Raw genomic sequence first — 24,272 nt, 5'->3', positions numbered from 1 at the left:
TTAAGCAAGATGAAGTGTAAGTACTCAAAAATACAACAATACCTATAACACATATTGTTCGTGTCTAACAAGACCATTTGTGCTTATGTTTCTATTAAGGTAAGCGATGTATTGTTATCTTTATTTTGCAAGGTTTTGTCCTGTTAGCATGTTGATATGGACACATTTGCAGGCCATTTAGGATTGCATTGTTCCTTTTTATGCCTGTGTGTTAGACGTGCAGCTTCAGACACTTGATTTTTGTATGTTTCATTGAATCTTTCTCTGACCATGTGCTGAATCTGCATTTATTGCTATGTTTCCTGTTTACTGGACATTTTTTGAAATGTTGTAATGAGCTGGTAAACTTTCAGGATATATTACTCTAGTAAAGCAATTTGTTAATTTTTTTGCATTCAGTATTTAGCAATTTATTTATTTATTATGGTGAAGAAGAGAGTACAGGCAGGATGGAGTGGGTGGAGAAGAGTGTCAGGAGTGATTTGTGACAGACGAGTACCAGTAAGAGTGAAAGGGAAGGTTTACAAGAGGGTAGTGAGACCAGCTATGTTATATGGGTTGGAGACAGTGGCATTGACAAAAAGGCAGGAGTCAGAGCTTGACGTGGTAGAGTTGAAAATGTTAAGATTTGCACTGGGTGTGACGAGGATGGACAGGATTAGGAATAAGTATATTAGAGGGTCAGCCCAGGTTGGAAGGTTTGGAGACAAAGCCAGAGAGGCAAGATTATGCTGGTATGGACATGTTCTGAGGAGGGATGCAGAGCATATTGGGAAAAAGATGCTAAGGATGAAGCTGCCAGGTAACAGGAAAAGAGGAAGGCCTAAGATAAGGTTTATGGATGCGGTGAGAGAGGACATGCAGGTGGTTGGTGTGACAAAGCAAGATGCAGAGGACAGGAAGAAATGGAAACAGTTGATCTGCTGTGGTGACTCCTGACGGGAACAGCCGAAAGAAGAAGATTTATTTGCATTCTGCAACTAACATAATGAAATTTCCAAAAACTATACTGCGTAGTATGGAGTTATTTGTGTTGTAATCTAAGCTGTGATGTTGTTCTATGATTTGTACTGCTGAATCTATAAACTGTGGTTGTGACATTTTTGAAATCTGTTCAGGGGGAAAGTGGGGTACATGCATAATGGTTTAAGTAATATTACATTTTGGAGACTATAGAGATGGTTTGCCCACAAATGCTAACAAACACCCACATGCACCCTCCTATACAAATACGCATGCCAGCTCACACAAATGCACGTGCATCCACACCCATGCCACCACCACCCCTACTGACATCTACCTCATCTGTGCATGCTACTAAAGGTAATAAAGCATGTATTTCCATAAGACAGTCTCCTACAGAAACTGGTAACCCTAACTACCCCATTTACATTAAAGACTCGCCTATACTACCCTGACATTGCCTATGACCATACATACGTGTGGAATTCATAAATGAACACATTTTCAAAGTATGGTATTACTAGTACAGAAGAAAATAGCTTATCTTTTTAGCAGTTTTGTCATTTCTTACTCTACATCCAAATATTTCCACATATTTTGGTTTCTAACTTATTTATGGGCTATTTTAATGCTTTCTTGCTATTTTTCTTACATATCATTCATCTGCAGTGACGCCTTTATCTCATACTTTTGTCATTTCTTTCTCTCCTTTACTGTTCACTGATCATTTTGATTTACCTTTTCTGTCACCAGTTCAAAGTAATGTTTAGAACTGACAAACATATATTTTCTTTTGTCTTTCAAACAGATTAACAAAGCATGCAGTTGTAGTAAAAACACCAGACCTCTTTATAAAACTGAAATCTTTTAGTTTGCAAACTGCAGACTTAGGACCAACTTGCCAATGAAGCAAAGAACTGTAACTGAAAGCTTTGAGGCCACTGCAAAACCATTATAAAACTTTTAGACTGCCATTTGATTAAGTTCCATTTTAAAGGCTTCTGTATAACTATATAAATATAACTTGAAGATACATCATCACTAACAGCTTGTATATCTAACTGGGTCCTACAAAGGTCAGTCTTGTCATGCATTTTACTCTCTCTATTTATCAGCAAACTTTCATCTGATCTGCTCCCACTGCCCACCATTTTTTATGTTGATGACCCAAACCAGAACTAGTGATAACAAAATCCAATAATAGAAAAATGTCATTCTTTGACTTTAACATCGATAATTTTACTGATGTCGTTATTGGCCCAGAATACCACAAACTGTTTTTGAAGGGATATAACTTTATTCCTTCTGCAAGGGCCAATGTTGAGGACACTATATCTTAAAATGTTTACATATAAACTTAACTTTCAAATACTTTCAGGGACACTGGTGATCCTGGGTACCATGCTGAAAGCAAATACAAAAGGAAAAGCATTCCTAATCCACTACTTCACCCAGTTTTGAGTGTCTTTGAGAAGACATGTGAAAGGGAGATACAGAACCTTCTGAAAAGAAAGACTTACAGAAAATTTTACAATCTTTCTAAACAGGACAGAGTAATTCCTAACCAACTCACAAACAAGAAAACTATTAGGTGTTTGAAACCTGGTCATTATGGACTGGTTAAACTATTCTGGCTGTATGAACAACCTCTTAGAAGATGGTGAAATGTATAGTATTGTTTCAACCAACGAGATTAACATTGCCTATAGGGTGATTAAAGTGGCCCTGGATGAGTTACCATTGTTTGACACAATATCACAGGGCCTGTATAATTTTTTGAGGGTGGATCATCTTATCATTCAGAGGATTTTTGGTATACCTAAAATACACTCCAATCCTGATGATCCCCTCTTTTGCCCTATTGTGGTGGCTAAGGGATCAGTTACAGAACCCCTAGCCAAGCTTGTTGATCAGAAATTAAAAGATCATTTTGAATCTTATCTCCACAAAGTACAAGACTCATGGGACCTGTTGGACAAATTAAAAAATATGAAAATGGGACTTTATGTTTGTCACATGTGATGTGCAAAGCTTATTCACTGTTGCACCACATGAAGTGGGACTGTAGTGATTTCAGGAAATAGTCAAGAAACATGGGTCCCTGACTAACACAGGCTAGGCTTTAATAATTGATGTAATGGAAATTGTTTTAAATAACTTTTTGAATTTTGAAAGAGTGTATTACAGTTAACTGATGTTGCTATGGGAGCCACCTGTGCCCCCAAATTTTCAAATGCTGTTCTCCTGAGATGGGAACTGGAAACCTTATTTAAACTTTCACTTTGTTAGCTGTATGTGTGTGTTACTTTAGATTTCTGGATGATTTGTTAATTATCTGGAAAGGTACTGGGGAACAACTAGATTAATCTATCCATCAGTTACAAAAACAGTACCTCATTTTTAAAATGTACCCACAGCTGTAACCTGGAAATGATTAACTATTTAGACATCATGATCATCAAGTGACCAGATAGAGAACTTGCAACATAACTTTAAAGAAAACTATCATATTGTAATACATTTCTCCACTTCATTAGCAGCTACCCATTTCACCAAAAGAAAGGGTTGGTAAAAAGCCAGTTCATTACATCATCCTGACTTATTTTGGATGATGATAAATGTCTGGATCAGTTCAATACCCTAAAATCAATGCTGTTGGATACAGGCTACCCTTCAACATTAGTAGATAAAATGTTCAAGGTGGTTTGGATGGAAAGGGAGTGGAGATATGTACTGATTATCAAGAAAGGGTTGCAATAACTGGTCAATATTTATAAAGGGCATGAAGGTCCAGAACATATTGATCACACTAATATGGTTTTGCATTACACCTTGCACACCAAGGAGATTGAATCTATCATGTGGAAGAGCTGGTACATGCTGCAGTGCAATGAGTCCATTAAGAAGTACTTTTTGGGAAATCCTTCTTTTAAATTTAAAAATAAAGGCAACATCAAGAGGTCTGAAGTAGTAACTAAGGAGGTTTCAAACACATGGAAGAGTGATCGTTGTCCCTATATTAACATGAATTATCAAGGTCCCTTGATGTTCAAAATTGTTGGTAACATGCATGGTGGCACTTATAATTGTGCTACACAGAGGAGTGTTTATTTGGCTACATGTACCTCATGTATTGCATTTTATATAGGCAAAACTAAAAATGCCTTAACACTTAAGCAGTATAAAGCATCAAGACATGAAGAGTGCTTTAGCCAGACACTCAACTATATGTTCAGAGTTTCAAAAGTTTGCTTTCTTAATTTTGGAACAAATACAGGTCAAACTATATGGAGGAAATTGTCAAAACAAACTCTTGCACCAGAAATGTAATGGCAAATTAGACTTACTGTAGCCAATTAACCTGGTCGCAATGACAACATTTCAATTTCAAGTGAGCTAAAAAAAATAAAAAGCAAGCTTGTAGGGTGTGAATATAGTCCCCTGGACTTATATATTTTTACTTGGGATATTATTCCAACTAAATTTTACATGTGCCCATTGAGAAACCGGTCGTGATGTCAACCTTTTTGATTAAGTGCTGCGGGGGTGTGTCTTAGTTCATGTACTTCAAAAGGGATGAGTTTTAGTTGAATGTCACAGCACTGATGATGACTTTGTAAGTAGACAAAAGCACTTAAATTTGACTTTGAGTTTATATTTTGGTTAAAAAAATAAAAGTGTTTTTAGAATTACTGTGATTGGCTAATTAGCTGCCTAGCTGGTTGATTTTCTATTGTTTATGTTAATGATAATAAATTTATTTATCTAGACCCCACACACTGATTTATGCTCAACTAGAATAGGATTTTTCAGTACTCAGTAGTTGGCTTAAGCAACATAAACACAACCGTAATGTATAGAAGACCAGGATCAGGGGAAGGATCCCTCCCACCCCACCCCCCCTATTGTGCAAGGAAGTAGTAGTCCACAAAAAACACAAAAAAAGTCAGGCAAAAAAGAGCCATAACAATTACAGAGAGGATAAGAAAGAAATTATGTAGTGTTACTAATGTGAAAAAAACACTATCATCTGTGTCAGCATGTTTGCCAGGAGATTTGTGTATATTCTCAGATTAACTTGCATTGTATGCCAGCATGTCTAATTGTGAAAATGTAAATACATTTTTAAAATGTTGAGTATTTCAATGTTTATACAATCTGTCAGTGTTTTGATACATTTCAAATTGCACATTTGTGAGGGAGATTCTAAAGTATAAACTGTCTGTGGAGAATCAGCTGCTCAGTTGATGATGTCATTAGAATATTCCTGGTTGCTATGTGATTATTTGAACAGATGATTGACAGGAAAGAATAACTTTTTCAAACAGTTGATTGTTATTTTTAAAATCGGACAGTTGAGACTGTTAACCTGGACTATAAAAGAGACTGCGGAAGTCAGTTGTTGCCAATTAGTTAAGAGTTACATTCATTTATAGTGCTGTGCAGTTGATACCCAGGAAAATTGACTCACCAAAAACTGTAAGCCTGACTTTGCCTTGCTGTTATGTTTTAAATTAGATCAAGGACAGTATTCTTTAGTTAGATTAGGAAAGTTTAGTTATGTAGATAGGGTTTTTGTAAGATGATGGACTTCTATCCTACATTTTAATTTTATATTTCTGGTGACTGAATTCTGGTGTTTATTGAAAATTATTGATTTACATTCTTGTAATCATGTCATGTATATTAAATGTTTTTATGACTTTACATTGTGCCTGGACAATTATTGTGTTCTTCAGAGATTAGAGAGTGATTATGCCTGTTTGATACTCCCCAGGTCACCTTTAATGCCTGGCTGCTTCTGATCATAGCTATCATTTAATTTGATATTTAATTTTTAAATAATTGATTACCCTTTGAAGGGCATGTAGACCTGTCTGACTCTAGTGGGAGCATCTATTATTTGTATTGGAGAGGGGGCACAGCTGAAAATCTGTGTCAGACTTCCCATAAATGTTAGAGAGTGTGTGACATTTAAAATTTATTTTGAGTGTGAGTGAGTCAAAGGTCCTAAACTGGAACTCATTGCTCTGAAGTGTATATTAAGGGATTGCATTCAGGGTGGACTGAGTTATATAGTACAGTCTCAGGAAATAGAACATGTTCCTGTCATGCTCTTAAGGGAAATTGTGGAATTTTACTCTTGGATGCTCTGTGCTCTGTTGTTTTCAATGATGCTCCCACACTGGAGTTAGAGGTGAGGATTGAGGCTCCTTAATTACTAGTGGGGGGTGTCACATATTGGTGGCAGTCCAGTGGAATATTAACTGGACATCACATTACTGTTGGCAGCTTAGTGGGATTTTTAATTGGATTTCAGTAGCCTGTGGTTAGTTGTCACTAAGATCTGCTCAAGGTAAACAGTCAGAATTTTAATACACCACAGCTTTATTTATTTATTTATTTATTTATTTATTTATTGTAGTTGGATAGTCAGGGATAGCAGGCAAGTATGTCAGCAGAAGATTTTAGCAAGCTGACAGAGATCCAGTTGGCTAAGGAGTGTGAAGCTAGAGGATTGGTACATACTGATCTGACCAAGGAAACAACAATTTCAGCCTTGGTTGCAACCACATCTCAGACCAGCTGTTCAGAGGATATCCAGTTTGCTGTTGTTGATGTGCAGCCTGCCATGACAGGACAGTTCACATTTTCTTTATAGAACCTGAGAACGTATCTGGAGTTAGAGAGACTGTGCCTTGAAGCCAAATTACTGGACACTGAGGAAAAACTGTGCCTACTTGAAATGGAAACCAAATATCTTGAACTGAAATCATCAGAAAGGCTCAGGCATTTAGAAGCCAAGGGCAATGAGAGACAGCACTAGCATGAAATGGAGCTGAAAACCCTTTGAGAATGTCATGGATGTAATGGGAAGGGAATAACCAAACCCAAGAAGCTGTGAAGATCAGTAAACTTTTTCATCAGTACAGGGATGAGGATGACTTTGATAGTTTTATTGATATTTTTGAGAGGGTTTGTAGACAATATGATGTTAACCATAAGCTCTAGGTTTGGCTCCTGACTCCCTTACTCCATGGCAAAGCTGTTCAGGCTGTATTGAAGATAAATGATGTAGATTGTTTGAATTATGACAACATGAAATGTTGCTTGTTTGACTGTTTCAAACTTACACCTGAGACATATAGAAAAAAGTTTTGTGAACATAGATGCAAGGCAGATGAAAGTGTGTGTGTGATTATATTGCTGACTTAAGTACTTTTTTTCACAGATGGTTGAGTGGATGTCAGGTCACCACATTTGAGGGACTGGCAGAACTTTTGGTGAGGGAACAAGCCCTTAGTACTTTGTCTGATGACATGAGAGTCTGGTTAACAGACCATGAGTGTAACTCTGCAGATGAGTTGGGGAGAAAAGGGGATCTCTATTTGGCAAGCAGAGCACCACTGGATAAGAAAGGGCTACCCAGTACTGCACATGGGCATAAGGGATCTCATGGTTGGCAGTCTAAACCACTCCAACAGAGTACACCAGCAATAGGGAAAACTACTAATCAGTTAGATGTAATCTGTACGGTTAGAGATTAGATTCTTCAAGTGTTACCAGAGGAGACACATAGCAGCCAAATGTCCATTGAGGCAAGGTTAGAAATAGAAGGTGAGCAAACCAGTAAGTGTAGATGACAAACTGCCAGTGGTAAGTTGTTTAACAACAGCTGGGGTGCCAAATTATTACCAAAATGTATATCCTATCTTAGTGGATGGTAAACAGGTAACTGCTAAGAGGGACACAGTGTCTGATATAATTATTGGGAGGCCTGCAGTGGTTAGAGAAGAGCAGTACTTGCTTGGGCAGTCCACTCTAGTTAGAGCATTGGGAAGGACCCCATTGCAAATGCCTTTGGCTAGGGTTCATCTTGACTAGGAGGGTAGAAGAGGAAGCAAACAAGTAAATGTATCTGAGGATATTTCTGCAGATGTTCTTATAGGGAATGACTTTGATGATGTAGTACCTTGTGTGCATGCAGTGACATGCAGTCAGGTTTGGAGAAAGGCATGTAGGTCCAGTAGTCTGGAGGAGAACCAGGAAGATCTCATACCTGAAGCTAGGACTGATGTGGTGGCTGTTTCTGAGAAGATGCTACCTAGTAGCAGTAAGTCTAAATGTGAGCCACAGCTGCTGGTGGATATTGATGATCCCTTGGACACAATGACTGTGAGGATGGAGGTGAGTGGTGGTACCCAGAGTTACAGTGAGGAGCAGCTCTCAGTACTGACTAGACTTCTTATGGAAGGGGAGTTGGGGAAGGTCAGGAAGGTAGAATTGAGACAGGCTCAGCTTATGGATCCTATGCTACAAAGCTTGAGGGAGATGACTAAGGAGGCACCTGAGATTCAAGGAAGAGGGGAGTCTGTACACTGGAGTAAAGGTTTTTTGTACAGAGAGTGGACTCTTGGAGGTGGGCTAGAAAGTGAAGTAATACAGCAGTTGGTAGTACCTAGAGCTTACTTTCTGCCACTTTTAGTCATAGCATATGACTTTCCTTTCTCAGGTCATATGGGCATAAGACATACTAAGTGGTGTATTACACAAAATTTGTATTGGCCTGGGATTGAAAAGGATGTGGCATGATATTATAAGATTTGTGAACAGTGCCAAAAAGTTGGTAAAGCAAGGGACAAGGCTAAGGCTGCATTAATGTCTTTGCCTGTTATCAAAGAGCCATTTCAGAGAGTGGCCCTGGATATTAAGGGACCCCTCAGTACTCCAAGTTCTACTGGAAAGAAATACATCTTGGTGGTAGTATGCTACCAGATATACTGTGGCAGTGGCTCTGTCAGCTATTGAGGTAGAGAAGATGGCAAATGCTTTGTTAGAAATCTTTAGCAGAGTAGGTTTTCCATGGGAAATAATGACTGACCGAGGTGCCAACTTCATGTCAGACTTCTTGACTTGTCTGTAGAAGCATTGTGGAGTGAAACATCTAAAGACCACCCCCTACCATCCCAGAATAATGATCTTGTGGAGAGGTTAAACTCCACTATGCTACAGGCATTTGCAGATCAACATGTTAGGGAGGTCTTGGACAGATTTAGTAGGGCAGGATTAACCATTTAACCTAGTAAGTGTCAAGTGGGTATAGCAGTGGTCACTTACTTAAGACACAGCATGGGAAGTGGTACAATTAGGCCAGAACCTGTCAAGGTGGAAGCTGTTCATGCATGGACAGTTCCTGTTACTATGAAACAAGTGAGAGCATTTCTAGGGAGAGTGGGGTACTATAGGAATTTTTTGCCCAATTAAAGTACCATAGCTGCACCCCTTGCTGACCTACCAGGAAGACTAAACTGAACAAGGTAGTGTGGACAACAGATTTTGAACATGCATTCCAAAAATTTAAAGAGATTTTGATAAGACTCCCTATGTTAGCCAGCCAAGATTGCAAAAAAAAATTGATTCTGTTATTATGTTTTAGATTAAATCAGGGTTAGTATTCTCTAATTAGATTAGGAAACTTTGGTTATTTAGATAGAGTTTTTCTGAGATAATGGACTGTTATCCTACAGTTTAATTTAATGTTTCTGGTGATTGGATTATGGTGTTTATTGAAAATTATTGATTTACATTCTTGTAATCATTTTACTTATAGTAAATGATTTTCATTACTTTACATTGTGGCTGGGCAATCTGTGTATTCTTCAGAGATTTGAAAGTGTTTATACCTGTTTGATACTCCCCAGGTCACCTTGAATGCCTAACTGCTTCTGGTCATAGCTATCATTTATTTTGATATTTAATTTTTATAATTGATGACCCTCTGAAGGGCATGTAGACCTGTCTGACTCTGGAGCAACATTTACCATTTGTATTGGGGAGTGGACACAGCTGTCAGGCTTCCCATAAGTATTAGAGTGTGTGATATTTAAATTTATTTGAGTGTGAGTAAGTCAGAGGTCTTAAACTGGAACAAATTACTATGAAGTGTATGATAAGTGATTACATTTGGGGTGGACAGAGGTATATAGTCCCGTCCCAGGAAATAGAGCACATTCCTGTTCTGTTCTTAAGGGAAATTGTGGAATTTCATTCTTGTGGTCTCTGTGCTCTGGTGTTTTCCATGAAGGTCCCACACTGGAGTCAGTGGTGAAATTGAGGTTCCTTAATTACTGACCTTGGTTTTAAGTGGGGGAACTTTACATGTTGGTGGCAGTCCAGTGGGATAGTAACCAGACGTCACAACTATTATTCAAAAATCCAAAGACTTCTGGATAGAATATATTCAAAAAGATTAAGAAATTAGAGGAAATAAAATAATCACACAAGAAAAACTGTCAAAATCTTTGAATGCAAACATTATATTGGCAAGTAAACTTGAGTTGTTTAGACAAAGAAGTGAGGAAGGGTGTAAATATAAAGAACAAAACTTAGAGGTTTTTAAAAGGTATAAAAAAGAAATATTGACATGAGAAAGAAAGAGAGATTTGATATGATGCTATACTTATTCAAATGAGAATGCTAAAGTAATCAAAACAAAAAAACAGCTCCAAATATATTTGAAGAGAAATATAGGCAAATGCATCTAGATATGGAACAATTCACAATACAAAAAAAAAACAAGATCTGCACTGATGGTTGCCAGTTTTGAAAGGTTTCTAGATGAATGTGACATCTTGAAAGAGATGTTTATGAAGAGAGGCTAACCTTGTAACTTAATAAATGAAGTCATGATGGAAGCTGTTAATAAAAGAGAAAAGGGGTTTTATAAACCGTTGTTATCAAGGGGGATTGGATACTTATTTAGGGAGTTATAGCATTAACCCTACATCCCTAGATTATAATATTAATTCATAGTCTAAAGAAATTTTAAACATCCTGGAACCCAAAGAGAAAAACTTTGCTAGGGCCTTCATGACAATTTTTAATAATTGCAGTAGAAATGTTGCTGACATTTTATTTAAAAATTGGAGTGCACTCATTATGAACAAAGATACTAGGAATATTGTAGGTGATGCCCCTGTTATTGTATATAAAAAGGGCAGGACTATAAAAAACTTGTTAGAACATGTATCATTTAAATGTCAGAATGGATCTATGAAAAAATGTGGTATGTGCAATTATTGCACTTATATTGAAGAGGGCTGCATATTTATTATAAATAATATTACTATAAAAATGAAGAAACATTTGCCTAATTCAAAGAAGGTAATTTATTGCACAATTTGCACAAAATGCTCCTGTTTTTATGTGGGGAAAATAGAGAGAAAATTAAAGAATAGGATCTACCAACATATAAGAGACATAAAGAACAAAAAGGAGACAAATGCCCTGGCCAGACATAACATGAAATTCTCAGATCATATGTTTAAATTTATGATACTGGAAGTAATTAAGCCAGATACAAGGGGAAACCCTTGGGGTTTAATTCTGGAAAAGTAAGAAGCCCTTTGACAATTAACAGTAAATGATGCACAATATTATCATAGAAGTAAAATTTAACATTTATTTTATGTTTTTTATGGAATGAGATTATGTCCATAAACCCACTAGTTTATATTAGCTTATAGGGATGTTTTTAACTAACTTGGCAAATTTATTTACACAACAGACACAAAGGCAGAATTTTACTTCTATGATAATATTGTGCATCATTTACTGTTTTTACTATAGTGATAAATGACTGATCTGATTTTAAACTTTTGGTGGTTCTATATAACAAGCTGCTTTAAGACTAAATTAGTCAATGAATGCACTAAATAATTATGCATAGTATTTAAAAGGTAACTTCATGTGGTGATTTGCAACTTGATAAAGCTCGGAATATCCGAGCGAAAGCGCTTGTCTAACTGTGTTTGACTGTGGTTTTTTGCACTGGTTCGTTGAATAAAAGGATTGGACAAACTACGAACTATATTTTTGGCTTCTGTTCAACTGCCTGGATTTTTATATTTAGAACCACTACTACTTCACATCTCCCATAACACTTACCATCATTTCCCAAAGGTATATAACACAATAGTAAAATACTCAGCTTTTGCTGACAATCTAAATCTGCACATCAAACTCCCAAATATAGACTTACCAAAAATACTTTCCTCAATTAAACAATTTTCTACAGTAGCAAACTACAATATGAACCCTAAAAAACCCTACATATTCCCTCTAAACCCCATAAATCATAAGACAGCATACTTCCCTTCAGTTGATATACCTTTAATATATAAGCTAAATTATCTAGGCATAAACTATTCTCACACCTACAAAGAAATGCAGAGTTCAAATTTCCTTAAAACATGAGGCAAAATTAGGCAAGACATCTTAAGATCAGAAAACTTAAACTTATTCCTTCTGTCTAAATCTGCTGTTATTAAAATTAATATTCTTCCCAAAATACTATTTCAATTAAAATCTATTAAACTCAAATTACCAAAAAAACTACTTAAAGCAGTGGAAAAGGCCCTCTCCAAATTCCTATGGCACCCTAAAACAACAAGAATAAGCTACAAAAATCTTACAATACCAAAATTAAAAGGTGGGCTGGGTCTACCTGATTTTAGCTTATATTACCTTATTATAAAAGCAAACAGGTTGATCCAAATTGCCGAGTATGATAGTTCAAAAAAGACTTGGTATCCAATATGGGTTACAATATGGACAAATATACTAAATTCCATAAAAATAAATCCTAAAGCTGTTCCTTTCCTCCAACCCAAACAAAAAAACATTTTACAAATTAGACCCAATAATCAAAAATGGTATTACTGCATTCCAATCTCTATTTCTATCCATAAATCTGCAGAATTCATTAGCACTGCTACAACCTATACGTAAGAACCCGAATAGTAAGTTAAATAATAAAATGATTGATCTCAAACCAATCCCAATAATTAAAGAATTAACAGTATGGGATATCTTACAGTACAAAGATACACTTGATAATCTAAGATAAAAATTCAAGACGCCAGCTAGCTATAATTACATTCTTCGACAAATTATATCACTAATAAACCGAAACTTTTCACAACACAAAATAGAAATAGAAAATATACCCCCAGATTCACTAATCCTCCGTGTAAGACTTAATAAATCTTACTCGAAGGCTGCAGTTGAACAGTTTGACGTCAGCGTTCCATGAATATGCATGAGGGCACGCTGACTCAACTGTAAGTCTTACACGGATCATGTAAGAAAGCAGGGGGCATGTCCGACTGCCGAGCAGTCTAAATGTCCACGCCCCTGCAAGTGTTTTAAACTAAACAAATTACACACACAAGAGCGAGTCCGCTCAAATGTCCCTGCACCCAACACCAAACTCCATGATATTATAAACCCCTATCACAGTTCTAAAATGCAAAACATTAAATATATTTTTTTAAATCCCCAGAATAGCTGCCCGTATTTGTGCGTGTGTGTGCGGGTTTGCCCATTGCTTAGTTAGAGTTAGCAATTCTGACATGGAAGAGCATAAGAAAGAATGTTAATGCAAATCACACCAAATAGCAATAGCGTAATGGTAGAGCGTTCGCACCAAGAAGAGATATTCAAGGTTCGAGTCCCACCACTCCCCTTCGTATTTATTTTTGAAATCAGTATATGAAATAATACCTGACAAATATGTTTAAACATTACCAAAAAGCTGTAAAATGGCCAATGTATCAGTGAAAAAAATAAATATTTTAAAGGATCCTGATATAAAATTGGCTGTAGTTAAGCAGTGCTTCACCCAGCACAATAGAGTTGCCCGTAGTTGAATAGCGCTTTACCTAGCGCAATAGAGTTGCCCATTGTTTCATGGCGCTTTACCCAGCACAAGAGAGTTGCCCATAGTTCAATGGCGCTTTACCCAGCGCAATCTGTTTGCGGGGATGTGCGCGCCGTGCCAACCAGGGCACCATAGGGCACCGAGGAGCAACGTAGAGCAAAGTTACTTAAATGCAGCCACACCCCCTAGCCTGTCTGGATAGTATGAAAATAAAATGAATGACAAGATTCGAACCCAGAACTCTGTGCATCAAAAGCAAAGTACAGAACCACTAAGCCATGACAACATAGGGGAAACAGCCACTATTAACAGTCATATACGTACGAATGGTAAATTAACCATTACTAAGCAGGTCTGCAGTCAGCCGAGAATTTTACAAAATGGCCAGACACAAAAAAGTGTGGGAAATGTGGCATTTTTAAGCCCCACAGGTGGGAATACATGCCATAACTGATTGTAGCTCACATCTGAAGTTAGAATGTCTGGTGTCAGAGAGGGAACACACTTCTGAGCACAACGTTGGGGCAGCAAGGAGTCCAAATACATGGTTTGGCTCCTTGTCCACCATCACAAGTCAAGATTCCTGCAGGGCCAGTTCCAAGGGACAGAGTACAATGCAGAGGCTTGGAACCAGTTAGCTCATGACCTCATCAGTGCCACAGGCATTCCTCAGACTGGTGAGCAGGTCCGTCACCACCATGCAGACCTGAAGAGATGAAAGCAGGACCGCCTGAACCAATAGATACAGGAGGCCCATGGGATGCGGGATGCCCCACAACTGAGTATGTAGCCATGGAATGCAGCATGTAAGAATTGATAATGAAGTATGTATAATGGATAGGTATGTCTCAATATCCCTTCATTTACTTTACAGTTGCAGGTGACCATGATACGAATCAGCAAGCCTATGCTGATAGGCTGCTAAGGCTGCGCCACCAGGCAGGTTAGTGATTATTCTGCATGTATTGTTATATAAAATATGGGAGAGAGCATGAAAGAAAGTGTTTTAGTCCAATAATACAGCCATAAAATTGCTTGAATAAGTCCTCTGCATGTACTGTCATATAAAAACGTCAGAGAGGCAGAAAAAGAGTGTAGAAACCCATTAAGAAAGGTAACATATGTCTGGACTAATATATCTGCAGGCACTGTTATATAAAATAAGTGAGTGAGCCTGAAAAAAGATTGTCCTAACCTATTAATAAAGGTATTATATGTCTTAAACATGTCTGCCATAAACACCGTTAAAACAAATAAAGGAGTGAGTCTGTGTAAAAGTGTGTAATGTCATTAATAAAGGTCTAAAACCCAGAGTGTGTCTGTGTCACAGAGTCTGAAATGTTGTTGTACCCTTGCAGTATACAAATAGTACTGTTTGAAAAGGTGCTGGCAACCCAGAGTTGTGCACTCCCATATAAAGTGGGTGATGGAAGTACTGGTAGCTGTGAAACATATATACAGTCCATAGGTTCATAGGTTCATAGGTTCATACTAGGCTATCTGCCCGAGGGCATTTACAAGCCTAGCCCATAGTTTTGTGGCTTACGCCACCCCTTTAGTATGGGGAACTATACCCATTATTTTGCTGTGCCTCTGTTGAGCAGTGACACTGAGGTAATCCCTGGGGTATATCTGCGATCTCCCATCCATTGGTCAAGATTTCTCTTGAACAAGGCCAGAGGTGCTCTGCCTCACATATACCGGATTTTATTCCACAGCATAGGGAGTCTTTGGGTGATGAATCTATCCCTCCAGCACGTCCTATTAATAGCCGTGTAGGTTTAAGTCTCCGCCCTTGTGGCTCTGACAGATCTAGATTTTTGAGGTGAAGCATATTCATCAAATCTGGGTTTGACATGGCCTTGTATGTTAGGCAAAGGTCACCTCTGAGCAAGCGTGTGGCGACTGAATAGAGCTGGAGTTCTTTCAGTCGGGCAGCATAGGACAGATGTTTGAGACCCTTTATCCTTTTGGTGAGGAACTTTTGTGGCCTCTCCAGCTGCTGCAAGTGTCGGGTCAGATACATTCCGAATGGGGCATTGTACAAAATCATTGGTCTGATGAGTGATGAGTATAGGGAGACTATGACCTCCCTTGATCTAGATGAGAATCCCTTCATGATAAGGTGGGCAATGTAGAAGGTCTTCCTAACTACTTTAGCTACATGGGTGTCGAATGACAGACTACTATCAACCTGGGTCCCCAGGTCCCTGATAACTTCTTCTGTACTCAGTGGATTGCCACCTATTTGGTAGCTAGGGGTAACCTTGTTTTTCCCCGAAGGGTATGACTATGCATTTTTTGGCATTTAACTTTAGGCCATGGCTCTGGCACCAGTTATCCGTTTCTGTGAGACACTTCTGAAGGATATCTGTGTCAGATGTGTTTTCTACTATGGCCCAGTTTGCAGTCATCTGCAAACTTTGTCAGCCATAACCCCTGTGTTTGCTTGTACTGGAAAAGTAGATGCCAAACAAGAGTGGGCCCAGGACTGAGCCCTGTGGTACACCACTTGTGACAGGCTTTGAGTCTGACATGGCGCCAGCAACTCTGACCCTGTGGGTTCTGTCACTCAGCCAGTTTGCAACCCATCTTGTGATGTATGGGTTAACATTTAAGCTGATGAGTTTTTCAATGATACCAGTGGGGTATTGTATCAAAGGCCTTCGCCAGATCGAGGTAGGCTGTATGGACTGCCTTTCCTCATCAATGGCTTTGGTGACTGTTTCAAAAAGTCAACCAAGTTTAGAAGGCATGATCTGCCTTTGACAAAGCCAAACTGGGATGGATCCAAAGTCTGCAAATTCCTATGTCTTTATTTATGAGGTCCATTATGATCCTCTCCATGGCTTTGCAGATAAGGCTTGTCAAGCTAATGGGCGTAATTTCCAGGGTCGGTGGAGGCACCGCCTTTGTGAAGTGGGACCACAGTTGCAGTGCGCCACTCCTGATGCATCCAGAGGTAAGACTATGATTAAACAGCTGTCCTAGCTGTGGGTTTAATTCCTCGTTGAGTTAGGTGGAGCACACAGCCGGGGACACCATCAGGTCCCATGGATGCTGTGTTTTTTGCTTTGGCGAGAGCAGTTCTCACTTGGGCGTTGGAGATGTTTGGGGGGCTGCAATCGCTTGGTATAGATATCTCTCCTTTTGGGGGGGAGGGGGGGAGAAGTTTGCACTGAACCTGTCAGCCAGTATGGCAGTTACTGGCTGGCATGAATATGTAAGCCTGACACACGTGTAGCATGTTATTTTCTCCCCAGAAATGTGAGTGTGTGTCAAGAAATGCAGGGTTCTGTACAAATTAAAGTGAAAATGTCATGTGAAAACATCCCAGATATGTAGATAAAGAAATATAAATGCAATCAAGAAATATGTAGCAGTAACATCTGCATCCTGGACAGTTAGTATGTCAGATATAGGTCAGGCATATATTGAACTAGCCAAACCCAGTACACAACCTAATGTATGGTGGAAAGTGTAATAATACAGGTAGGGGATATACACTTGCAGTCACTAGGAATGTAGTGTAGACTAAAATGTCATTATAAGATGTTAACTGAGGTTTTTTATACACCCTACTGTATGTGCATAAACCATGCAATTCCACACCTCAATGGGTATGTGTAATCTTAAATATTTGTTGGGACATATGTCCTATTGTTCTATAAATAATTACATTTATGTTGATGCATGTGCCCTGTTTAAACACCACAATCATGGTGGCCTGTTGCTACCAAATATCCCTGCATGCTGTAGGAATAACCACCGTGATTCAATATATGCATGTGTTATGCTTGCTGTTCAACTGTTGTACCCTTGGCTTGTTGGGTTAATGGGAATATTATTGCATGCTGTTACAACTAATCTGGAATGGTGTTTTGCTTATGTTGTAATTAAACACACCTAATCACAGAATGTATGGGAAGGCCGGTCCCAGCGGACCCACCTGTCCCTCCTCAGCCGGCAAGTGCACCTGCCACCAGCAGGTCTGGTGCCCAGCCTGAGCTCCCCTCCTCCATTGGTCCTGTTCCACCTTCGGGTGGAAGCGCTGCAGGGGATGGGGCTCGTCCCCCCGTGCAAGCGTGGGTGGAGAAGGGCCACCTGTCACCCTTCGAAGGGTCCAGGCTGTGGTGCGTAGAGAGATCCAGCATTCAGTCGCTGATCCCCTACGCCAGCTTGAGGTGAGAGTGGTGCGTCTCACGGGTGAGCCTGCCCATCCTACGCAGCCCCCAGCACAGCCACCCTCGGCGCTGTGAAGGTTCAGTGGTGACTGCCCATGGGTGGGGATCCCAGTTCCACTGTTACCATCTGTGGGCTCATGGGCTTGCGATTTCCAAACATCCGACCCCATCAATTGTGTTCACCCACCCCATGTGTCATAGACCGCCCTGTATGTGTCTTGTCTGTCTTGTCTGTTTACTTTCCCAACCTACCTCCCCAGACATACCTACTTCCTCTACCTCACTTCCCACTCTAACCTGAAAAAAAAGGGGGGCAATCTGTACCCACAAAAAAATTACACCCAATACATAGCTGCCCATTTTGCACACATGTCCATCGGACAAACATGTAAGCTGATAATTATAATTGGCAATACAACATACTTTGTTGTCCTCACCCCTCTCCCAGGGGTGGAAGGTTTCAAACTTCACTCCAAATTCATTGCATATGCACAACTGTTGCTGTTAAAGAAATGGGCAGCTATGGACCTTCTCTACACCCGTCCTGCACATCCCGAGCTTGTTTACCTACTTTGTGTCCCTCTTTGTGCCCCCTTTTTTACCACTTTCCTATCTCCCCATTTTCTTTTCTTTAAAAGAAATTAGCGCGGGGGTTAGCGGGAGTAAGCACTTTTAAGCAGTGGTTAGTGGGTTTGCACCAGTGTTCGCATGTGTGCGCGTAGCTAAGCGTCGCGCAACCCAGCACAAACCCACTTACAACTGCTTAAAATTACCTTAGTCACTCTATGGCAGGGCCCTTGTACTGTTCATCAGCAAAATAAAATACCCCTGTCAGTCTCGAATCCCAGACCTTCGACTCACAGCACTGCAGGATGTACCACTAAGCCACAGCAGATATACAATAATGTGGTGCTGAAAGAAATATATCATGCATTACAATGAGTGAATGTAAAGGGTGAATAGGAATAGCATAACACAAATCTTGTTCTGTGGCCCTTAACCAGCAAGTGTTGTGGAATTGCATGACATGACTGTGAAAAGAGAACCAGCCATGCTAGTAGGGAATAATGTTACAGTAGCACCTTACAAACCCCACACAGTATCAGAACAGGATAAACATTGGCATATTTGAATAGGTCAGAGGCCAGACCTCCCAACTGTGACTGATTTACAGGAATGTCCCTAATTTGCAAACAAATGTTAGCTGTGCCCCTCTGACTCCCTGTGAAATGTACTAACAGTAGGCAGAAAGGTGGGGAATCTCACTTAATGAAAAATGTCAATAAGTGAGAGTAGACACTGCTTGCACATCAGAAAAAGTGTAGTAATACATATGCTCTGAATCCCCCAAAGTCTCAACAGCAAAATATCTGAAATATATCACCGGTGTATACCACTTATATGTACCTTCCCCTGAGGCTGTTCAGATATTTATCTGAGAGTATATGAGGCCTGGAAGTGTCAGAAACACACAGGCATATCAGCTTGTCTGCTGTTACACACTCAGCAAATAGCTGTAGAATGAATTCCACAAGCATGACCGTATGTAGGAGTACACCACAGAAATATCAAAGGATGTAGCCATGTACTGCTAGCAACCACCTGTGACAATGCCATTGTTCAGGTACTGAAAAGACTGGTTTAGTGCACAGTCAAAGGATACTAGGCTAACCTCTGTCTACCATCTGGATATGTCCACAGGTGGGAGCTACTGAGACAGACTACTAGCCTTCATAGACTAACAGGTACACATCAACTCAGCATGTTCAGCAAGATAAACAGCAAACGATAATAAATAATGTTCTCCGCAGTTCTGCACCCCTACCCAAAAGTACCATATACCTGTGTAGTCAGGCACACCCACGGGTGTAGGTAGGCATACACAGTACTGAAATATGAGCAGTTGTCCTGAGCAGACTGTGCTAATGTCAACACAAACAAACCACAAATTGTTCAGAAGTGAGTAACGTACTAATGACAGTATAGCAGTTCACAAACAGTGCATGTGCCTGATATTCAGAATTGGTAGTACAACATACTTAGTTGTCCTCACCCCTTTCTCAGGCGTGGAAGGTTTCAAATTTCACTCCTAATGTATTGCATATGCACAGCTGTTGTTGGTAAAGAAACGGGCAGTTATGGACCTTCACCACACCCATCCTGTACATCCCGAGCTGGTTTCCCGACTGTCTTCCCCTCTTTGTGCACCCTTTATCACCACATTCCTATCTCCCCATTTACTTTTCTGTGAAAGAAATGAGTGCTGGGGTTAGCGAGAGTAAGCACTTGTAAACAGTAGTAAGCGGGTTTGCACCAGTGTGCGCATGTGTGTACTTAGCTAAGCGTGGGTAAGTGTTGAGTAAACCCGCGCAAACCTGCTTATAACTGCTTAAAATTGCCTTAGTCGCTGTGTCTGACAGGGCCCTTGTACTGCTCAGCAGCTAAATAAAATACCCTTGTCAGTCTCAAACCCCACACCTTGGACTCATCAGTCTGCATGAAGTACCACTAAGCCACAGCAAATATACAATAACTTGGTGCTGTAAGAAATATATCATGTATTACAATGAGTGAATGTAAAGGGAAAATAGGAAAGCCATAGGAACACATTGCAATAACTACTGTTGTATGCCAGTTAATTCTCTAATTCGAAAAGAAAGTACATACTCCCATGTATCCAGTGTTAGTATTAGGAGGTGTGAGTAAACTTACACACTGAGAAGTGTGCACTGGAAGAAGCAACAGTCAGGTTTCAGTACAACATGCATATCACTGGCTACAAACCTAGCTTCAGATCCGAGAGATATACCAACCTTCTGACTGAGACAACAGTGTCCACAGCAAACAAGCATGGGCCCCAACTTGCACAACTGAAAGGGCTACGCCTACCTAACCTAGCATTTTATAGCAGTGTCTGGCAATCACAGTGAGTACTGCAATTACCACACAACAGGCTGCATACAATTAGACTGCATGCAATTACTAAATGGTAGGCACCAATTGGTGCAGAGGCCATCACATGCACATGTGCAGATTCCTAGAAAAGCATCCTGTACTTGCTGTTCACACATGCAATAATATCATTGCACCAACTGAGAAAGGGAGAGCGAGAGAGACAGACTGACAGAGACAGACAGACATACAGAGACAGACAGGCTGTAAGAGACAGACACCGAAAAGAAAGACCAACACACAGAGGAAACCAAAACCAAAAAAAAAAAAAGACAAAGCAACAGCTACAACATACGGAGGTGAGGAATACAAAGGTAAGGTAGCTACCAGATTTGCATTTGCAGGCATCTGAATGATGTGTCTGAAGGGTACTCTACACACTGTGAATCATCCATATGTGGCAGCAGTCCGTATCTATATGTATATGCACATGTGCATAGGGCAAGGGACATACTGCAACTGTTAGTGAAGGCTGGACATATATATGTCATTGAAGGTTGATATGTGCACAAATGTATGTAGGTTGTGGTGTGTGGCATTGCAGACAGCAAGCAGTGCTAGTATATGTAATGTGGTGGTTAAATGCTGTGGGACTGATCTACAGGCAGTGAGGCCTGCTACAGCTATATGGCCTGAAGACAGCAAAATGCATTCTGCACAACGCTGTGCAATATTATTACATAACCGTATGTCTCACAACTGTTGCATAATTAACATCCCCATTATGAAAGGTGGGCAGTATATGTGCTATATGTGCATCTAAATGTACAGCAATAGATGTATACCTGTATGTGTGTATAGATATATATATATATATATATATATATATATATATATATATATATATATATATATATATATATATATATATATATATATATATATATATATATATGGGTCCATGTCATATGATCGACAGTTCATATGACTGACATTCATTTGGTCGACAGTTCATTTGGCTGACAAAAAGTATTCAAGGCAAAAACCTAGGATTTGCCCCCCTCCCCACTGTTGTGCGACCGTGGAGTTGTTATATATAGTTGGGGGTGTGGCACAGCCCCCACATCGGGGTGGGGGTGAAGCCCCCCACCTATACTTTTTTGTCAGCCAAATGAACTGTCGACCAAATGAATGTCAGTGCCAAAAGCACTGCCGAAAGCAGCACGGAACCTGATGCCACTGCCATGAATAGTGGTGATGATGAGATATGTGTTCTGGCACAGGATGGTTTGACAGGGTCTGTCGTTGGCCCGCCAATCGACAGTACACAGTGTTCAACCCCATCTATGCACACACTCATACTGCCAATACATCTTTCATCACCAATGGCCATAGGCGAGGGACAGCATACAGTTGGCATTGACCAGAAGAATGTGGTACCCATGGCACTTGCATCCCTTCACAGCAGCCATAGCCAGATTCCTGGGATGGTACCACATAGGCGGAGGTCCAGGGGTTTTCAGTGGAGCACCGCTGGTCATATTGCCCCTGGCAGACGTGCCCTCACAGGTCTTACAACGTCCAGTATGTTCCAGGCTGTAATGCAGGCTCAGGCACGTATGGAACGGTACACCAGACAGGGACTTAGGGCGCAGAGGGCCCATTACACCGCTATCAATGACAGCATCCGTGACCTTGCCAGTGCCATCCGAAATTACACCTAGGTCATTGATAGGCATTGGGGGGTGACAGTAGATGCCCTCCACAATATGTCTTCCATGAGCCAGGACCATGCAAGATGGTTGTGACATCGACGCAGATGCATGCCAGCAACAGCAACAGCTGGCAGTGGTCACGGATGGTCCACAGTTCACAGCCGCTGCCGTAGTGGCAGTTTTAGTGGCTGGCCTGTCCATTGACCATCCCAGTAGACCACGTGCACGTGGCTCTGGCCAGTCCCAGCAGGGACATGGGTCCAGTCATCCTACCTCTGCTTCTGATGACAGTACCCAGTCGAGGCTGGTACCCGATACTGTCCGTAGCACCCCTGCCAGGCACAAATACTGTGTCCGTGGCTGGAGATAGTGATCTGTACAGCCTAGCAGGTACAGTCTGTGGCTGTCCCACAAACTACCATATATGGCAGCCGCATGGTGGAGCTGTGTGCATGCAGAAACACACACATTAACCAAACAACTAGGGCTCACACATACACACACACGCATTACATCAACATTGGCCCATGCTGCACTGTTGTCCCCTCACACACACATACACACACACACACACACACACACACACACACACACACACACACACACACACACACACACACACACACACACACACACACACACACACACACACACACACACACACACAGACATGTCGATTGGATGGGTCAATGTCAGGCTCTGGCAAACAACAACGCACCCTGTGCATATGATGATACCTGTGTCGCCTCCTGTCATCTGTAACATTGATGCAGGAACAGGCTAACATGGTGCTGATGCACAGGGTGACATTATAGCAGTGTAGCAATATTAGCAAGTTGTCAACATGAAAGTGTAATGACATCCTTGTAGGTATGTCTGAGCAGGTATTATGCATCAAAGCTCTGATTGTCAATGTAGCATTGTTTACACCACTGTTAGGTCTGAGTATGTATTGTTCACCCATGTGCCTCTTGGCTAAAGTGTAATGTGTTGCCAGCATGTGTTAGTGAGTGGACAGCACGTGTGTGATGTGTGCAGTACAGATTAGCAAGTGTACATCTGTGAACATGGTGTGTGCGCACTGTCTGCATGTACGTGCATGGGGGACACATGGGACGTGTGGCATACCCTGTTGTACACATTGTTAACATCTCATAGTAACTTTTAATGGCCAGTATGCATTCTACTACAGTTATGTACTAACATCGGTCCACGTGTGTGTATGTCATGGGTTGACACTATGCTGTGGGTGATACTGTTAATATCTGTCAATGATTTGCGGTCTGGTAGTATACACAACCTCAACAGCATGACTATAAGCAATCATTGGATGATGTCCTGACAAATGACACACAGTTGTTGGGAACTCAGTAACAGTTGGATCCTTCCGGTACTATAACATTAACCAGTGATATTGACCGCCATCCATTCCTGGGACCACACCTGTTTGGCATATAGCCCCCTTAGGTACATGCAAACACACTAGGGATGTGTCCATCCACATCTGGAAATGCATGCATTGGCCTACAATGCATTCCCTGGATTGAACGCATATCCTACACAAGGGTATCATACAGACAGACACCTGTTGCTTGATACATGCTGTATAGCTGTAAGCCGGCTATGGCATAGTCATCCACATTTACTATACATACTATCCCGTCAGTATCACATCGATGGTAGACCTCAACATGTATGTTGGGTACCAATGTGTACATACAGCCTCGTGTTATATCATGTGTCCCTTGGTATCCACATATCCATAGGTATTGTGGAGTCCCTCGGTGTATCACGTAA

The sequence above is a fragment of the Protopterus annectens genome, chromosome 17.part0 (assembly GCF_019279795.1).
Source record: "Protopterus annectens isolate FY-2018-M chromosome 17.part0, PAN1.0, whole genome shotgun sequence".
Classification (NCBI taxonomy): Eukaryota; Metazoa; Chordata; order Ceratodontiformes; family Protopteridae; genus Protopterus; species Protopterus annectens.
This window is presented reverse-complemented; position numbering follows the sequence as displayed.